The sequence below is a fragment of the Lissotriton vulgaris genome, chromosome 4_1 (assembly GCF_964263255.1).
Source record: "Lissotriton vulgaris chromosome 4_1, aLisVul1.2, whole genome shotgun sequence".
Lineage (NCBI taxonomy): Eukaryota > Metazoa > Chordata > Amphibia > Caudata > Salamandridae > Lissotriton > Lissotriton vulgaris.
Genome location: NC_141691.1, coordinates 1328108572 through 1328126888, shown reverse-complemented (window position 1 = coordinate 1328126888; position 18317 = coordinate 1328108572).

Here is an 18317-nt window from a genome sequence, read left to right as displayed (position 1 = left end):
ATGTTATGTTATGTTATCGGAGGTTTTATAGCACGCTCAATTACTCTGGAGTATCCTGGCGCGTAAAAAGCAGAAAGGCATGATAACAAGAGAGTAAGAGTAGCTAGATCATCATCTTAAAAAGGTGGGTTTTTAGTGCTTTTTAGGGCTCGGCCTACGTCACCACGAAGTGGGGCGGAGCTTCGAGCTCTATTGTTATAAAAAAAAAAAAAGTTTCTTTATAGCTCGGGCCAGAAACATTCCAAACATTCCTTAAAGTTTTATGGCATCTGCATAGTGATTCGTCTTTGCTGTGCTGTCTTTTTAGTAGGCTTGACGCGATAGGCTATATGTGATTTGCGTCCGCCATTGTGGGCATTTTCTCTGCGGTTTCGCGCATGGCCGTCCATAAATATCAATTAGGAGCTGTCAGGGTGCCCGATCACGGCGGAGATAATTTAAAATATATGCCTGCAGTGGCGCGCGCGCGAGGCCGAGAGCTGCGCACGATGACTCCATGCCACAGTGTAAGAAAGCGTCCGCAAAAAAAAGTGAAAAAGCGACCACCAGGAGTCCCTCTAATCAGCCCCTGCTGCCATTCTCCTGCTGCCCTGGGTGGTCCTCTTATAATGTTTACCATTGATCGGGCTTTTCTTGTTTACTAAATCCTGTGACCTCCCTTCCTTCCTAAACACGGCTCGCGGATGCGGAAGGGCGATGGCTGGTGTTGTTTTAGAGTGATAATCGGCTCTGGCTTCAGCAGCGCGCGGACGGGTCTGGGGTGTGTGTGTGTGCGTTTTATGTGTGCCCTCCTCTCCATGGACACGGCGTGTGGTGTGCTCCTCACGGGAGAGAGCGCGAGGGACGTGAAAAGTGAGGACTCTGTGTTTACAGTGGGTTGAAGAGGAGAAGCCCCTCGGATAGTGAACAGACCAAGTAAGTTTCTCGAGTCCCGGGAAACTATTGAAAGACCTGAACTTTTGCCTGAGGAGGAGAGGGGGCGGGGGCTTTAGGAGTTCATGTGGGAAGAGGAACTCGGGAACTGTGGGGGGGTAACTTCTTAGGGTTGTGTATTTTTTTTCCTCGTGAAGTTAATACAAGGACAGCTGTGCAGCTCTAGACAAAATCAGGATGTGACATCACGCAGGAAAAAAAGTGCAAGAGAGCAGGCAGCTTCTTTTTTCATTGGAAACCGAAGGAAGGCACACTTCCAGGGGCTGGTCACTGTGGAACACGGGGGCCAGGCACAAGGGGGCTCTTAAATCCAGGTACTGGCTTCAAATCGCGGCGAGGGCCAGTCTGAAAACCACTAATCTGCGAGGAAAGTAAGTGTGAAAGTTTTTCACTGCCAACTTCTTCGAGGTGCCTGACAGGGGGCACCTTCCCATGTGCCCCTTGGCAGCAGGTGTAACTGCGACCGATGCTTTATTGCACAAGTAAAGTGGCATTTGTGAAAAGCACAGGGCTGCATGGCACTGTTTCCGAGCTGTCACAGCAGCGACGCGCTGGCAGGGCGAGGCGCCTTATCTTCAAGTTCAGCTGTGAGGTGTGCGCTGGGCTGGGAGGGGCGTCTCTGTGGTGAACGTGGGACTGGGACGGGAGAGGCAGCTGCCACTGTGGACTGGGGGCACCTGTGTTGTGAGCGTGGGGCTCCAAGGGGCAGCTGTATGTGGGGGTGGGGCTGTGCTCGCGTGTAGTTACTGAGCCGTATCTCGGGCCGCCTGGAAGAAGCCGAGCGTGTGTAAATATTCCGACGCCCTGCGCTTCCAGTGTAACGTGAACCTGTCATTCTGCTGATGGAAATGTCTAGTCTGAAACAGGGCCCCTCCCCGACTCCCCCGAGGCACGCGACATGGCAAGGTTTCAACCCTGTCATTAAGCACCAGTCTTCGAGGGGGCTGGCATTTAATGTCATGCTGTGTGCTGTTTAACTCACTCATTTATATGTAATTGTGATGTGTTAATAGTTCTGCTGTGTCACTCTACAAGCACACATCACTGATTATTTCATAAGCTTCTCGTCTCGCAATATGCAGTTGTTAGGACACGTGCACACAAGATACCAAGCTAGAAATGTCGGCAAAGATATTAGTCTGGTGTTTTACTTACAATGCAGCCGAACAGTTGAATGCCTGAAACGGTTTTGGGTGGATCCGATTGTAAACTTCTCAACTCTTAATTGAATCAGTAAGAATCCACTTGACCACTGCGTTTTTAGAATGGTTTATTTATTCCTGATAAAATCAAATGTAGATTTTCATTGACTCTTTATATAGGTGTACTATAGGTCCTACTGAGCCGACACGTGTTTCGCTTTGGCCAGACTAAGCATCAGACTTTTTCGGTACATTCTAGGTTGGCCACTAGAAAGGAGGCCCAAGGGTTTGGGAGTTGTTGTTTTTAGGTTTAATTAAAGTATTTTTCCTTCTTTGTTCTGTGATACAGTTCTGAAATTACGGTTGTTTTAAGATTTTGCATTTTCTCTCATTCTAAAGGAGGTTGTTTCTTCATAACGGGGTTTCGCACATTGCTGGCTTATTTACTCACGCAGTCAAACACTTCAACTTACCCACTCTAACTCACTCACTTTACACTCACTCATACAGTGAGACACTCGCTCCTTTCACTTACTCATTTACTCGCTGAACTACTCTAAATCATGCACCCGCTATCTCAGTTGTTCTTAATATTTTCACTTTTGTGGACCAGCACTTAATTGTTACTGGAGCCTTGGGACCTCCCCACTGAATCATTATCGGAATCTGGGGACTCCCACTTAGTCATTACTGGAAGCCGAGGACCCTGGCCTATCCATTTTTGATGGTCTGAATCTCAAAACAGTACACAAAAACGAAAGAAAGAAGCTTTCATCAACCAAAAACACAAATAAAATATTTTATTAAATTCACAAAGAAATAAAAAAATAAAATTTTAATTTTTAAGAGAAGGTTGGAGTTTGTCTAAATTAAATTTAGCCCACACATTGTGCATAGTTTTTTCTATTTGATGCACGTGCACTGGTCCCACAACTTAATCTGAGGATTCTAACTTAATTTCTATCCTCCAATTTCAAATTCCTAAACATTTACAGAACATTTTAAAATGTTCAATTATACATGTTGCTTCTTTATTTATATACACTTTATTAATCTGCTAATATTATTTAACTTTCTAAATTGTGGTGGACCATCTGAGTATGTTTTGTGGTCCTCCAGGGTTCCCTGGACCATGGGTTAAGAAGCACTACTCTAACTCACTGACTGTATGGCTTTCTGATAAACACACTCACTCATAGTCCCATGTATACGCTCACTCATTCAGTTGCTCACTCACAGTGCTTGCTATATTGACAATACACCAGCATATTTCAGAACCACTCCCTCAAACAATACTCTAAGACTTGTTCATATTTGGTGACTTTCAAGGTAGACAATAAAAAATAGATTTAAACCACTATTTCTGTAGAGACAGTCTTAGCTGTCTATTTGCAACCGACCGATTGTATCCAGTAGAGATTCAGGGTGGGCTTGTTGTCTTTACCGTGCTCATGATTCAGTGGCTTTCTTGCCAAATCTCAAGTCTCTGCTCCTGATTTCATTACTCTCCTCCCTATTCTTGTGCTTGTCCTACCCAAGGAGCATTTCTGACTCATTGTGTTTTGATTGGTTGAGGTGTATCCTTCTATTGCTGTTGTCAGACCTGGTGTTGCAGTGCATGTGACACTATTTTTTCTTCTTCATTCTGCTGCCTCTTGCTCCCTCTCCATTCCCACCTTCTTGCTCTCATTATTTTAAACAAATGATGAGCACCCTCCCAAGCATCCGCTTGCCCCCAGCCACCTTCCTCCTACCGCCAGCTCATGTCTATTTCTATTTATGCACTTTGTAGAGCGGATAGTGACCCAAAGGCATCCCAGCACTAAAACAAGAGGTGGCCCCACCCTGTGGCAGAAAGAGAGCCGGGATAGCAGCCAGGTGGAGATTCGACGACCAAAGTGCTCAGTTGGGGTTGTAACGAATGACCAGTGAGTGCAGAGTGACAGTGAGTGCAGACTGAGTGCAGAGTGACAGTGAGTGCAGGCTGAGTGAAGAGTGACAGTGAGTGCAGACTGAGTGCAGAGTGACAGTGAGTGCAGAGTGACAGTGAGTGACAGTGAGTGCAGAGTGACAGCAGAGTGACAGTGAGTGCAGAGTGACAAATGTGCAGAGTGAGTGCAGAGTGACAAATGTGCAGAGTGAGTGCAGAGTGACAGTGAGTGCAGAGTGACAGTGAGTTCAGAGTGAGTGCAGAGTGAGTGCAGAGTGACAGTGAGTGCAGAGTGCATGCAGCGACAGTGAGTGCAGAGTGACAGTGAGTTCAAAGTGAGTGCAGAGTGACAGTGAGTTCAGAGTGAGTGCAGAGTGACAGTGAGTTCAGAGTGAGTGCAGATTGACAGTGAGTGCAGAGTGACAGTGAGTGCAGAGTGACAGTGAGTTCAGAGTGAGTGCAGAGACAGTGAGTGAAGAGTGAGTGCAGAGTGACAGTGAGTACAGAGTGAGTGCAGAGACACTGAGTGCAGAGTGACTGCAGAGTGAGAGTGACTGCAGAGTGACAGTGAGTGCAGAGTGAGTGCAGAGTGAAAGTGAGTGCAGAGTGACAGTGAGTGCAGAGTGACAGTGACTGCAGAGTGACAGTGAGTGCAGTGTGTGAGTGTGCAGGGTGAACAGTGTGTAAGTGTGCAGGGTGCACATTGTGTGAATGTGCAAGATGAGTGTGCAGGATGAACAGTGTGTGACTATGCAGGGTGAACAGTGTGAGTGTGCAGTGTGAGCAGTGTGTGAATGTGTAGGGGCAGTGTGTGAGTGTGCAGGAAACAAACACTCAAAGTAAGTCCACCACACACATACATAACACCACACACATAAGACCACACACACACCATACCCACATACACCACACACACATACCACACACACACACACACACCACACACACACCATATACACACCACACACACATACACGACACACACATACCACACACACACACCACACACACACCACTCTCTCACCACCACACACTGATCACCATTCACCACAACACACTCACCCCCACAGACTCACCCCCACAGACTCACCCCCACAGACTCACCACCACACACTCACCACTACAAACACAACCACACACACACCCACACACACAACAACACAACACCAGCCGTCAGTGCACGCTTTCACCAGGGCCAAACACCACCAGCCATCAATGCACTCTTTCACCAAGCACAAACACCATCAGGCGTACAACACCAGCCAGCCGTCAGTGCATGCTTTTACAAGGCGCACTCACCAGCAACCGTCAGTGCACGCTTTCACCAAACACACACACCATCAGCCATCTGTGCACGCTTTTACCAAAGCACACACCCACCAGCCGTCAGTGCACCCTTCCACCAGGCACACACACCTCCAGCAGCCAGTGCACTCTTCCACCAAGCACACACCACCAGCCATCAGTGCACGCATTAATTGTTAACGCTTCCACAAATAACTATTTTAGCAATCGCAGTATGGTACACTTTACTTTTAAACATATTCATCTAAAGCACAGCATGCCACCATTGCTAAAATTACAATCCAACCCACATAATTCCACTACACACCACATACACAATGCCATTAGCTCAAACTCAAATAAATCCGAGCCCGATTGCATTTTTAATGCTTGTTTAAATAGGTTGAAGTTCTGAATGGCACGCAAAGCGGGGGAAGAGAATTCCAGGCAACAGCCGCCTTTACAGCGATGGAGTTACCACCAAGGCGGGTGCGATTAAAGCGGGAGACAGCCAATAAGTTTTGGGAAGCTGACCTTAAAGAGCGGTTAGGTGAGTACCGGGAGAAACGTTTCCTCAGATACAAAGGTCCCTGATCGTGAGTGGCTCTGTGAACAAGAGTAAGAGATTTAAACAGAACCCGTTGAGCAACTTAGAGCCAATGCAAGTCACACAGATGTTGTCGGACACTGGACCTCCGTGAGATGTGAAAAAGAAGTCTTGCCGCAACATTCTGTATGATCTGAAGGCGCTTAGTTAGATAGGCCAGAATGCCGATGAACAGGGCATTCGCGTAGTCGAGGCGGGAAAGAATAAGTGCCCTTGCCACTGTTTCTTTGGCCGTCATCATATACTATTAGCCAAAATTATGGATGGGAGGTGTTAGAACCGGCTGTCTCTAGTTGGCAGAGGTATACACTTCTAACAAATAGGGACACACCTTTTCTAGTCAGGGCAAGGGGATCACACCCTTTGATAACCCCAGCTCACCCCCTCGGTAGCTTGGCAGAGCTGATAGGCTTATCTCGGAGGCTGTGCGTTAAGCATTTATGACCACATACAGTAATAACGTGAATGCACTACAAATGGACACGACACAGTAGTATTATAAAAATAAGGATTTTTATATAAGGCTTAGCACAAGACCAAATAACGACCAAAAATGTACACAATCTTAATAAATACTCCGGGAAGGGAAAAATAGTTCAAAGGTAGTTCTTCTTTAGCACAAAGTCTTAAGTATCAAAGCAAATCTTCTTCTTGGAAACACAGTTCGTAGCAACCGGGTAACTCACACGGGAGCTACACGACGTCGAGGCAAAGTTAATCCAAAGGTTCGGCGTCGACCGCGAGGAGCGCTACGTCGAGCCCGGAGTCACACGGACCCCCAACAACACAGTACCTTTGGAAAATGAAGCACACGATGATCAGCGGCGTCGCGTCTTCGGTGTCGATCAGGCCTCAGCAGGCGTCGTTGTCGATGATGCGGTTGCAAAGTGTGAGCAGCGCTCACGGCGTCGAGAGGGCACGAGGGCGATGCGATCAGCAGCGGTGCAGACACGAGGTCCTTTGGAGCTGGAGCCGAACTCGCTACTCACTGGCGTTGCTGCTGGCGTCGATCGGGCCCGGCGGCCAACGTCGAGGAAGCGGGACACTGGGGCCGTTACCCACTTTGTCGAGCTGGATTCGGCGACCTCCGTCGGCGTCGAGATTGCTGGTTCTTTCAGAGGTGCTGGATTCACAGGTTCCAGCAAATAGCACTTTAAGCAGATGAAGTCTTTTAACCCAAGTGACTTCAGCAGGAGACTGGCACTCTTCCAGTCCTTGGAGATTTTCTTAGCAAGCGTGAGAGTACACACACATTTCCTCTCTCCTGGTTCCTTGGCAAAAATAAAGAAGCACTGCAGGATTCCCCCCAGCAAACAGCACACTGGCAGAAGGGGTAGGCAAGTCCTCAGATCAGCAGGCCTCTTGTCTTTGGTTACAGGGTTCCTTGTCAGAAGTGATCTGAATTCTTGGTTCAGGGGTCCTTCTCTTATACCCCTTTCCGGCTTTGATCCCTTTGTCCATGCAGGGGAATTTCCCAATATCCTGGGTCTGTTGTGGGTGGAGCCAGGCAGAAGCACCTGGCCTATTCATTGCGCAGGGCTGGGTCCTCAGACGCCCAGCAGGAGGTGGAGCCAGCATTGACACTGGCAGGAGCAGAGCTATCGGCCTCCTGGCAGGAGGTGGGGCTGGGATCGTCCATGGTAGGCACAGAGCCATCAGCCGCTTGGCAGGAGGTGGAGCCAGCATTGTATCAGGCAGGGCAGGCTATAAGCAACTACTCTCCCCCCTACTCTCAACGCAAATGTCCCACTCATCCCACACTGACTCATCCAGACCTGTGGAGCCACCCAGCTCCTGTCACACACACACAAGACCAGCAGAAACCAGATATGGTTAGACAAGAAAATAGACACTTTCTAAAAGTGCTATTTTCAAACCCAGAGTCCAAAAACCATCCACACCAACGGATGCGTAATTAAACCCCGAGTTCAGGGATACCAAACTCGACATTGCACCATGCTCCCCGAGCCAGCTAGGATCATAGCATTGATAATCCCGGCGGCCCATTCTAACTAATGGAGAGCAGGCTACCTCGCAATAGTGAAGAACGAAGATGGCTGTAATTCACTATTAGGACATGCCAACTTGGTCAGGCGTGTCCTACCTTATACTTACAATGCACCCTGACCGTGAGCTTACCATAGGGGTGACTAACATGAAGTCAAGGGAAGGTTTGAGGGGCTGGCAAGTAGGTATACTTGCGCAGCCTGCGTGACAGCACTAGGCTGCACGTAGGTCTCGCAATGACCGACCCGTAGACATTCTTTTACCAGGCCGCTCTTGTGGGTGGCACAACACGTGCTGCAAGCCCACAAGCGGCATTTGTATTTACAAGCCCCGGCACTCCTGGTGCACTAGACTAGGGACTGACAGTAAACCAAATAAGCCAAACATGGATACAATCGATACATCAATTTAACATCGGGAGCACTTGCGCTGTGGCACTGATCAGCAGTGGCACGGCCCCCAAAGCATCTACCAGCAAAACATCGTAAAACAGTGGAGGCAAACAGAAAAAATGGAGGAGAGACTCAAGCCAATGATGTCAGGTCTAACAGGAGGGGATAGAAATTGAGAATTTACTGCCCTAGAACAGCTTTGATGTCTAAATCATCATGGCTTTCACAGTAATTGTTGATTAAATAAAACTCAAAATAGTAACCAAAAAAATATACATGCAGTCTTAAAAGTTATGTGCTGCATCTATTGAAATCCTCTGATCCCGAAACTTATGCCCTCATATAATTTATTGTAATCAACCATTTTCAATTTTGGGAGTGACATATGGAATTATAGATGGGTAACAGTGAATTACTGAGATCTTTTTCACCTAGGGGCTCAGAGTAGCATCAAATAGCAACAAGAGCGAAGCTTTTGTTGCCTATGATGCCACTCAGAACTCTGAGGTAAAAAAAATCCCGTAATTCACTTTTTACCCATCTATAATTTTGTGTTATGTCTTGCCTCCAAATCATCTGCCCCTGCTTTAAAGTGTTACGCAGTGGCAGAGAAGTAAGTGGGAGCCACTCATAACATGGCCTCTTTTATGTATCCGTGTCTTAAAGGTTAAAAAAATGTACCTGCCATTCTTGACCAACCCCCACTGCCTTCCCAGTCTTCATTCACCCTCCCGCACCTGTACTTTCTGTTTTCAGGCAAAGCATAAAAGCAGGGCTGTGCTGACAGGCTTTCACTGAGCCCTGTCAGCCTGGCCTAGAAAGACTTTATGACATCACAACAGTTGGAAATCAGTTTTGTTATCAACTGTTGATGTGTCATAGCAGTGGGTTATGAGATTCAGAAAGTGAAATAAATGATGGAGTCTCTCTATGAGAGCCATGCTAAACAAAAGAATAATGAACACACACAAAGAACAACAGCAACCTACACTGCACTTTCACCCATTCACAGTCTATAACTGCCCTGAGACTGAAATCCGAGAACTTAAGCTGTGAGAACATGAAATATGAGCACTTTAACACTCAAGCTATTGCTTGATTTTCCAATTAAACTTTTAGATCATCAGTGTATAGGGAGGCAATGAAATGAAATAAAATCATTGATTCAATTTTGCTTGTGCAGAGCACCATATAATTTGCAATCTCCCACGTTGAGAAATAGCGCCTGGTTTGCATGCTCGAATTGGTGAGCTAAGTTCCTATGGTAACAGTGAAAGAGGGAAGCTTGCTGAAAGAACTTTGCTATTACTCCTTTACAGCAGCTGCCACTGTGACAAAAGGATTTTAATGTGATGTGATTGTAAGGCATCAGATGCCTGATAACAGTAGTTAAAGTCAAAATAACCTTTATTCGGATATTACATTATCCATAAAAGTGTGCACATAATTACATACATGGTCAAAAAAGGTAAAGTACTAAATTTTCGTAATAAGAACAATGACGAGAAAAAGGTCCAAGATATCAGTAATGTTCATGTCCACTAATTCCTGTCTATTTCCCTGGCTCTATGTATAATAGGATATACAAATACAGGGATCACCGTTGAACCAGCAACAATATATACATAGGACATAAATCTAGCAGCATTGTAAATGTAAATGTACAGGAATTTATATAGCACAAATCACCGAGCGGTTTCTAAGCGCTTGCTTAGGGAACCCGTCCTGGTATTCCCCTGTGAGATAACCCCAGCAGGGTATCCGCAAGGTGAAAACCAGGCATCCCGCCGCGAGGGGCAGTTGTGGAGATTAAGCAAGCTTTTGCCCAGAGTCGCAGAGTGTGAACCCGTGAAACAAGTAGGCACCGGAGCGAGAATTGTTGAGTCCATGGACATTTTAGGACTCAAGACCCCGCCGAGCTGGGAATTGAACCCTGGTCCCGGGCTGACCTCTGCTTCCAGGTCTGCCTCCTCTAACCAGTGAGCCACACTTCTCCACGATGCATTATGTTGAACACGTATTTTCTGAAGGGCATAGAGCATACATCCTAGTTATTAAACTGTCTAGATAAAGAGCATAGTGTAATAGCAGCCAAGGATCAGAGGGTGAATTATTATCTATGTCTCCATTTTTGATACAATACTGACACAGGAAAAGTGGTTCACATGTTTACAAATAACAGCATGAATTTTAAAGTGGTGATGTGCAAAAATGCAAAAGATCTTAAAGTGCCAATGTGCAAAAATGCAAAGAAACCTCCTTCCAATCTTATTAAAATGACATGGCAATATATACATAGAACATATCTAGCAGCATTATGTTGAACACCAATTTTCTAAAGTGCATAGGGCATACTTCCTAGTAATTGGACTGTCTGAATAAAGTGCATCGTGTAATAGCAGCCAGAGATCAAGAAGTGAATTGTTAGCTATATCTCCATATTACTACAGTACTGGCAAGAGAAAAGAGGTTCATATATTTACAAATTATTATTATTATTATTATTATTATTATTATATCTGATTTTGTAAAGCGCACAGCTACCCGTGGGTTTCCCGGCGCTGGGAGAACAGAAGTAGTAGAAGGCAAACGGAATTGTAGAGAACAGATTATAGGGAGAACAGCCAGGTTTTCACTCCTTTGCGGAACTTGAAATAACATGTTTCAGACCGCAAAGGAATGGGGAGCGAGTTCCAAAGCATGGGTGCTAGGTAAGAAAAAGAGCGCCCTCCAACTCTAGCACGCTTGAAACGGGGGACAGAGAATCTGCAGTGGGTGGACGATCTAAGGGTGCGCGAGGGACAATATTGTTGAACTAAAGTGGATAGATAGTGAGGGGATTTTCCAGCTTTGATACGGTGCATAAAGCAAAGAGCTTTGAATTTGGACCTGGATTCTATGCGCAGCCAATGCAGGCTACGCAGGGTCGAAGAAGCAGAGGAAGTTCTCGGCAAATTACAGAGAAGACGGGCAGCCATGTTCTGAACCACTTGGAGCTTCCGGGTGACCTCTTTGCAGGCACCCAGAAGAAGTACATTACCGTAGTCCAGGCGAGATGTCACTAAGGCCTGGACCACTGACTTCTGGGTGTCTGGGGGAAGCATCCATGTGATTTTCCTCAACCACCTGATGATGGTGGTACAGGTGGCTGAGACTTTGACCACATGATGCTTCATAGATAGCTGATTATCAAAGAGGACCCCGAGATTGCGTGCTGTAGTAACTGGGGTCGGCAATGGGCCCATTTGCTGAGGCCAATGTTGGGGGCCCCAGAGAGCAGAGTCCGGCCCAAACAGAAGAAGCTCTGTTTTATCGCCATTTAGCTTTAGTTTGTTCGTCAGCATCCAATTGGCGATGTCAGTGAGTCCAGAACGAAGAGAAGAGGAGGGGGAGTGCTTATTAGAAGAAAGGGAGAAAATAATTTGAGTATCATCAGCATAAGAAAAAATAGAAAGTCCAGCCTGTTCCGCAAGAAAAGCAAGAGGTCTAACATAAAGGTTGAAAAATAACGGACTAAGAATAGAACCTTGGGGAACCCCATATGGAGAATTGTGAATAGTGGACACAGAAGAGGGGGAGAAAACCTGAAAAGTACGATTGGAAAGAAAATTAGAAATCCAGGCAAGGGCGGAGCCGCAGATACCAACAGACTTTAAGGCAGAGAGAAGGATGTTGTGGGAGACGGTGTCAAAAGCGGCACTCAAATCCAGAAGGATGAGTGCCACTGTCTCCCCTCTATCTACCTGGCGCCTGACTGTCTCCGAGACTCCCAAAAGGGTGGACTCCGTAGAGAAGCCCGCCCGAAAACCTGACTGGGAAGGGTGGAGAACGTTCGCCGATTCAATATGGCTGGTGAGGTGACGGTTAACATGCTTCTCCAACACCTTCGAGAGGCCGGGAAGCAGAGAAATGGGCCTAAAGTTGGCAGGATTGCAAACATCCGCATTGGCTTTCTTTAGAAGTGGAACCACCATCGCATGTTTCCAGATGTTAGGAACAATTGCCTCCCTGAGAGAGGCATTCAAGAGAGCTAGAATACAGTCCAAAGGGGCGGTGGCTAAAGTACAGAGAATCTGGGGGGGCATGGGATCCAATGGAGAGCCAGATTTGATCTCTGCCAGCAGTTTCTGGAAAACTGGCATAGAGATACATTCCCACTTGTCTAATATAGGAAAAGAGGAACGTTCAGGGTCGTCCTGTGTAGATGGATGGTCATATTGCCGAATAGATGACTTGGGTGAAGCAGATGGTGAAGCTATGAAACCCGCATAGATGCAGTCAATTTTCGCAGTAAAGAAGTCTGCCAAGGAATTACATTGATTGCTATCCAGACAAGGAGCTTTGGGGGCACATGACATACCGGACAGTTCCTGAACTGCCTTGAAGAGGGCTTTAGGTCGGTTCTGAGCTTTCAATATTGTGTTGTTAACATGATTGGCCCTGGCAGTATTACATAAGATGTGATATTTATGTAATGCTAGTTTATAGTTTTCTTTGTCTGCCGAAAAATAGTTGGATCTCCAAATACGCTCCAGTCTTTTGCAGCGGGATTTTTCCATTTTAAGTTCTTCATTAAACCAAGGGGCAGGTTGGTGCAGGAACTTTTGCTTGCAATTACGCTTCGGAAGGCAAGAATCAATTGCAGAGGTAAGCCAGGTGCTAATTGTATTCACATCATCCGTAGAAATATTGGCAAGAGGAGGTAGGGTTTTTTCTAAGGAATTATTAAGTTGCTCCAAATTAAGTCTTTGCCAATTTCTAGTAGTTCTAAGGGAGTGTGGGCTGCTAGAGGGGCAGGGTGCATCCATTATCTTAATGTGGAACTCTACAATGAAATGATCTGACCAAATAATAGGTCTGGAGGGGAGACATGTAACAGTATTTAGATTAGTGAAGATTGGGTCTAATAGGTTGCCGCCTTTATGAGTGGGACCAGAATTTAAGAGACTTAAATTGAGGGCGGCAAAATCCTGTATAAAATGAGTGCTAATAGGGCATAGAATGTCGTTGAAGTGTATATTCATATCACCCAACAATAGGAAGTTATTAGAGTCTAGCAAAAGAGGGGCAATGAGTTCCGGAAGGGCGGCTGCCCATGCTCCGGCTGCGCCAGGCGGGCGATACAGAAGAGCACCAGATAATGTGAAGTTAGGGGATAATGACAATTTAAAACTACCAGCTTCACAATTAGGGATATCGAGGTCTTCCCACTTACAGGAGTAGATCCTTTTAAAAATAATGGCAATGCCACCTCCATCCCTGAGAGGTCTATTACGCCCTACGAAAGTGTATTCATCAGGGAGGGCGGTGGCAATATCCGGACCAGAACAATCCTTAAGCCAAGTTTCAGTTAGAAACACGGCCGACGGGCTAGATGAAGTGAGGAGATCAAATATGTCCCTCTTGTGTTTGGGCAATGAGCGACAATTTAAGCTAATAAAACTAAAAACAGAAGAGGGATTGGGCAGGTGAGCATTTGCTGGGAGAGGATTCTCAAACCAGAGAGGGGATGAGGGAAAACATAACTCCGAGGGGAGAGATATAAGAGCCAAGGCACATACAGGGCAAAATAGCAGCATAAGTTATAATATGCAAATGTACAAGTGTGCAAAGAAACCTCCTCCAATCTATTAGGATGATATAGTTCATATAAGAGTTAATTCCTAGAGGTACGAGATCGTACGGCCATTTTTAAAAAGGTACACACACGAAATGTTAGCCCATCATCTTTAAGCTGTAAAACAGATTTAAATGCCACATTAAAATCTTTTATGCCTTTGGCTCTGAAGAATGGTATCAGGAGGGGCTTACTGTATTTTTGATAATAGGAGCAAAAGAACAAAAAATGCATTAGTGCTTGCTTTCCAGCGTTCTGACATGGGCAGACCAGATTCTGAATGTTACATTGGTAGCCCAAGGGAAAACACAATAAATACATAGATCCTGCTCTCAGGGGAAACAAAAGGCTGCGCTCCCAGCATGTAATCTCTTTAAGGAGGTAGCCAGCTGGTGTGGATGAAGTGGATACAATATCACCTTCTATTTGGGTATAGCGCTTTACAGAGGATTTGGTTGATTCTACATTGTATCTCATCTCCCAATAGTGCCTGTAGAGGATATTCCGTACAATCTTCACATTAGTCCCCGTTAGCTCATCTGGGTTGTTAAATATGTGCCCAAGATTGACTGCTGCCAGGCTTGCCTGAACTTGGGCAAGCCATGGGATTTTAATACCCTGATGACATTTTAGGCCGTCAGCCAGAATTTCTCTTGTCAGTGAGGCTTTGGGGTTTTTCCAAACCTTAATCCAGAACAGCACGTGCCTTGATGTAATCCTCCAAATAGAACAATTTTAGTTCATTGTGGCTTATAAAGGTGGAAGATGAAATTGGTAACCCCAAAAGCCTTCTGCAAAATCTATTCTCCTTTGCCTGGGTGTTTTTTAGGTTTGAGTATCCCCATATTTCGGCCCGTATGTCATAACGGGGACGCATTGTGTCTTATAGATCTTTAGTAGGGGCTGGGCCACCTCAAATCTCTTAGGCTTGGGGAGAGAAAGTACAGAGTTTATGGCCTTAATGAATTTAGTCTGACCGTATGCCAGATGGGGGGTCCATGAGCCGTTATCAGAGAATTGTAAACCCAGATAGGGAAAAGTGCCCTCACTAAAATCCTCAGGGCATTCGATGTACGACCCATTAAAACTGCATCATCTGCATAGAGTAGGGAAGGGAGTTTGGTGCCATTTATTATAGGGACATCGAAAGTTAAAATAGACAGGGCGTTATGAAGTTCATTAATATATAAAATAAATAAAAGAGGGGCAAGGACGCACCCTTGTCTGACTCCTCTGCCAATCGTTATGTCCCCTGACACTGCTCCATCCATGCCTATTCTTACTCTAGTTTTTAGGTCTCTATGCAGGTATGCCAGAAAGTGTACCAGGTTATTATCAAGGCCATAGTCCAATAGGCGTTGCCAGAGTTTCGACCTGTTGACAAAGTCGAAAGCGGACGAAAGGGCCATAAAAGCCAGGTACAGTGGACTCTGCCTTGCAATGGTATATTTTCCTATAATTAGGTTCAAATTCAAGCACTGTTCCACTGTACCCAGGTGACTCCGGAAGCCTAACTGGCATTTATTTAAAATATTTTCTTCCTCTACCCATGCCCTGATTTTATTAAATAAAACTCTTCCCAATATTTTGAGGGTATTGTCAATTAAAGAGATCGGCCTATAACAGCTAGGATCCGATCTTGATCCTTGTTTAAAAATAGGTACAATTACAGAAGTTGACCATGTCTTAGGAATATCAGTTGTGGTTAAGTTATTAAAAACATTTAATAATAAGGGGGCCAAAATTCCTGTTCTGCCTTTATGAGGTCTATCAGTAGGCCATCCGGGCCTGGGGCTTTATTACCCATACTCTGGGATATTGCCTCCTCGACCTCGCCTATAGTTATTGAAATTTTGGTGGGACACATAACAGGCAAGGAATTATCACAATATAATGGGGGAGCGTATATTTTGTAAAAGTGGGTAACCCATGCTTCATTAGAGATGTTACAGTCTAGGGGTGTGGAGGGATCCCCAAAAGTTCTTAGGGATTTGGTTGCAGACCAAAAGACAGCTGTACTTTTGGTATTGGGGGCGCAAGCCAACTTAACTCACTGTTATTTTAAGACAGTATCGCGCCTGGTTCTTAGGGCCCTCTTGTAATTTGTCCTTAGGATGAGAATAAGCGTAGGATCTCTGGTATCTGCTGACAGAGCCGCTCTCAACTCCCTATTGGCTCTGGAGCAGATGTTGTCAAACTATTTTGGGTCAGGGTTACGAGTGCCCACTGGTCTAGAGATCAGGTTTTTCATGCCTTCACATAATTCTGTAAATGCAATAACTCCTGTAGGGTTGGTGTCTGATGAGACCAGGCACGTTTTCCATAAAGTGAGGTATGTTTTACCATCTTAACAAAAAGTTCTTTCTAGTCTAAACCTCTCCATTTGACTCTCAATGTGTCAGTGGAGAGGAGTAAGTCGCTTGCTCCTAGTTCCCTCCTAAGATTTTCACCAGGTGCTACCTTTAGTAGAACAATTATGGGGTTATGGTCTCCATAAGAGGACCACTTTACCTCTGCCCCGAGGAGATAACTTTGTAACGAGGGTGATAGAAAAACATAGTCAATAACTGACCCTCGTCCTAGTCCTCTATAGGTAAGCGTTGGATTCTCATTGTTATTAATTGGGGCGATATCCATAACATTTAGGAGGTTTGAGTTAATTAAATGATGAACCAGCTCATATCCCCGACCTGACGTTCTTCTCCTAACCGAGACCTGGCTGAATGAGGACTCGTCCCCCGACATCCTGGCCGCCATTCCTCCGGGGTATTACATACTCCAAGTCAATCGGCCTGCTGACAAACCAGGAGGCGGCGTAGCTGCCATTATCAAACTTCCCCTCAGGTTCACTTCCCTCTCTTTACTCACTATTCCCCAGGTGGACTGCCTGGCTATTAGATTCGATTCCTCTGTATCCCCCCTAATCTGTGTCTTGGTATCCATGCCTCAATCCATGCCTAATTTTTCTTTTCACTTTGGTGACTTGCTTTCCCAGCTTACAATTAATAACTCTAAACTCTTGGTCCTGGGTGATTTCAACTACTGGCCGTCAGATGCCCACGAAAGCCCGCAATCCCTTGCTTTTACTGACTTATTAACTGGGCTCAATGGTCTTCAACACGTTCACTCACCCACTCACTCCAAGGGCCATATCCTAGACCAGGTGTGGACCTATAATCTTGACATCAAGTCACTCACGATCACACCCTGTCACTGGTCTGACCATCACCTAATTTCCTTCCTCCTCCTGGTCCCTCCTCCGCCCCCTCGTAGCCGAGGCACTAGCCTCTTGGCCAGAAACTGGAACAAAGCAGACCTTGACTTATTTTTTACCTCCTTAACATCCTCAGTTCTGCCCAGCTCTGGTCCTATCGACTCTCAAGCAGCTGCACTCGTCAAATGGCTAGAATCCGCCAGTGACAAGGTCGCCCCCCTCAAGCTAATTAGAACCAAGCGCCCTCACGACGCACATCGCTGGTTCTCTGACAACCTTAAATCTTTAAAACTTGGTCTCCGCCAAGCCGAGCGTCGCTGGCGTAGAAGCTATGATCCCTTAGAAAAACCTCCTTTTCTAACATTACTGGGAGAATATAAACGAGCAATCTCAGCCGCCAAAACCACCTATTTTTCCACCAAAATCCTCAACTCTGCGCAAAAATCTAAAGACATCTTTGCCATTGTAGAAGAACTCTCACATCCAGATAGGGTGACCATCAAACCCCTTCCATCTCAGGCACTCTGTGATTCCCTCAACTGCTTCTTCGTAGAAAAAATTAGCAAAATCAAAACAAGTATCTCCTCCACACCCCCGACTACTCCCCTCACTGAGGCTGCTCCCTTCACCAACCCTCACTCTCTGACTCAGTTCCCTCCCCTATTAGAAGATGTCTTCATTGCCTTGCTTAACAAAGTTTCCTCCGGCTCCCCCACAGATTGCTGCCCTCCCGCGATTCTCCGGGCTGCTTTCTCAGCCTGCCCCACCCCCCCTCTGGCCCTCCTGAACAGTTCTCTTCTGCGCGGTGAGGTCCCTAGCCAGTTTAAGAACGCGGAGGTAGTTCCCATTCTAAAGAAACCCACTGCTGACCCTACGGTTATGGGCAACTTCCGTCCCATCTCCCTACTTCCCTACCTAAGCAAAGTGCTCGAGACGTATGTGACTAGTATCCTCAGTTCTTTCATTGAGGACTCCAACTTCTTGGACCCCCAGCAGGCCGGGTTCAGACCCGCCCATTCAACAGAGGCGGTCATTCTCTCTGTAATGGAGGAACTCCGTAGAGGCGCCGATTCTAACACCCACCAAGCCTTGATTCTTTTGGATCTGTCGGCGGCCTTCGACACGGTCGACCATACCATCTTGGTCGACCGTGTCAAAGAGGCTGGTATCGGAGGGACGGCCCTTGATTGG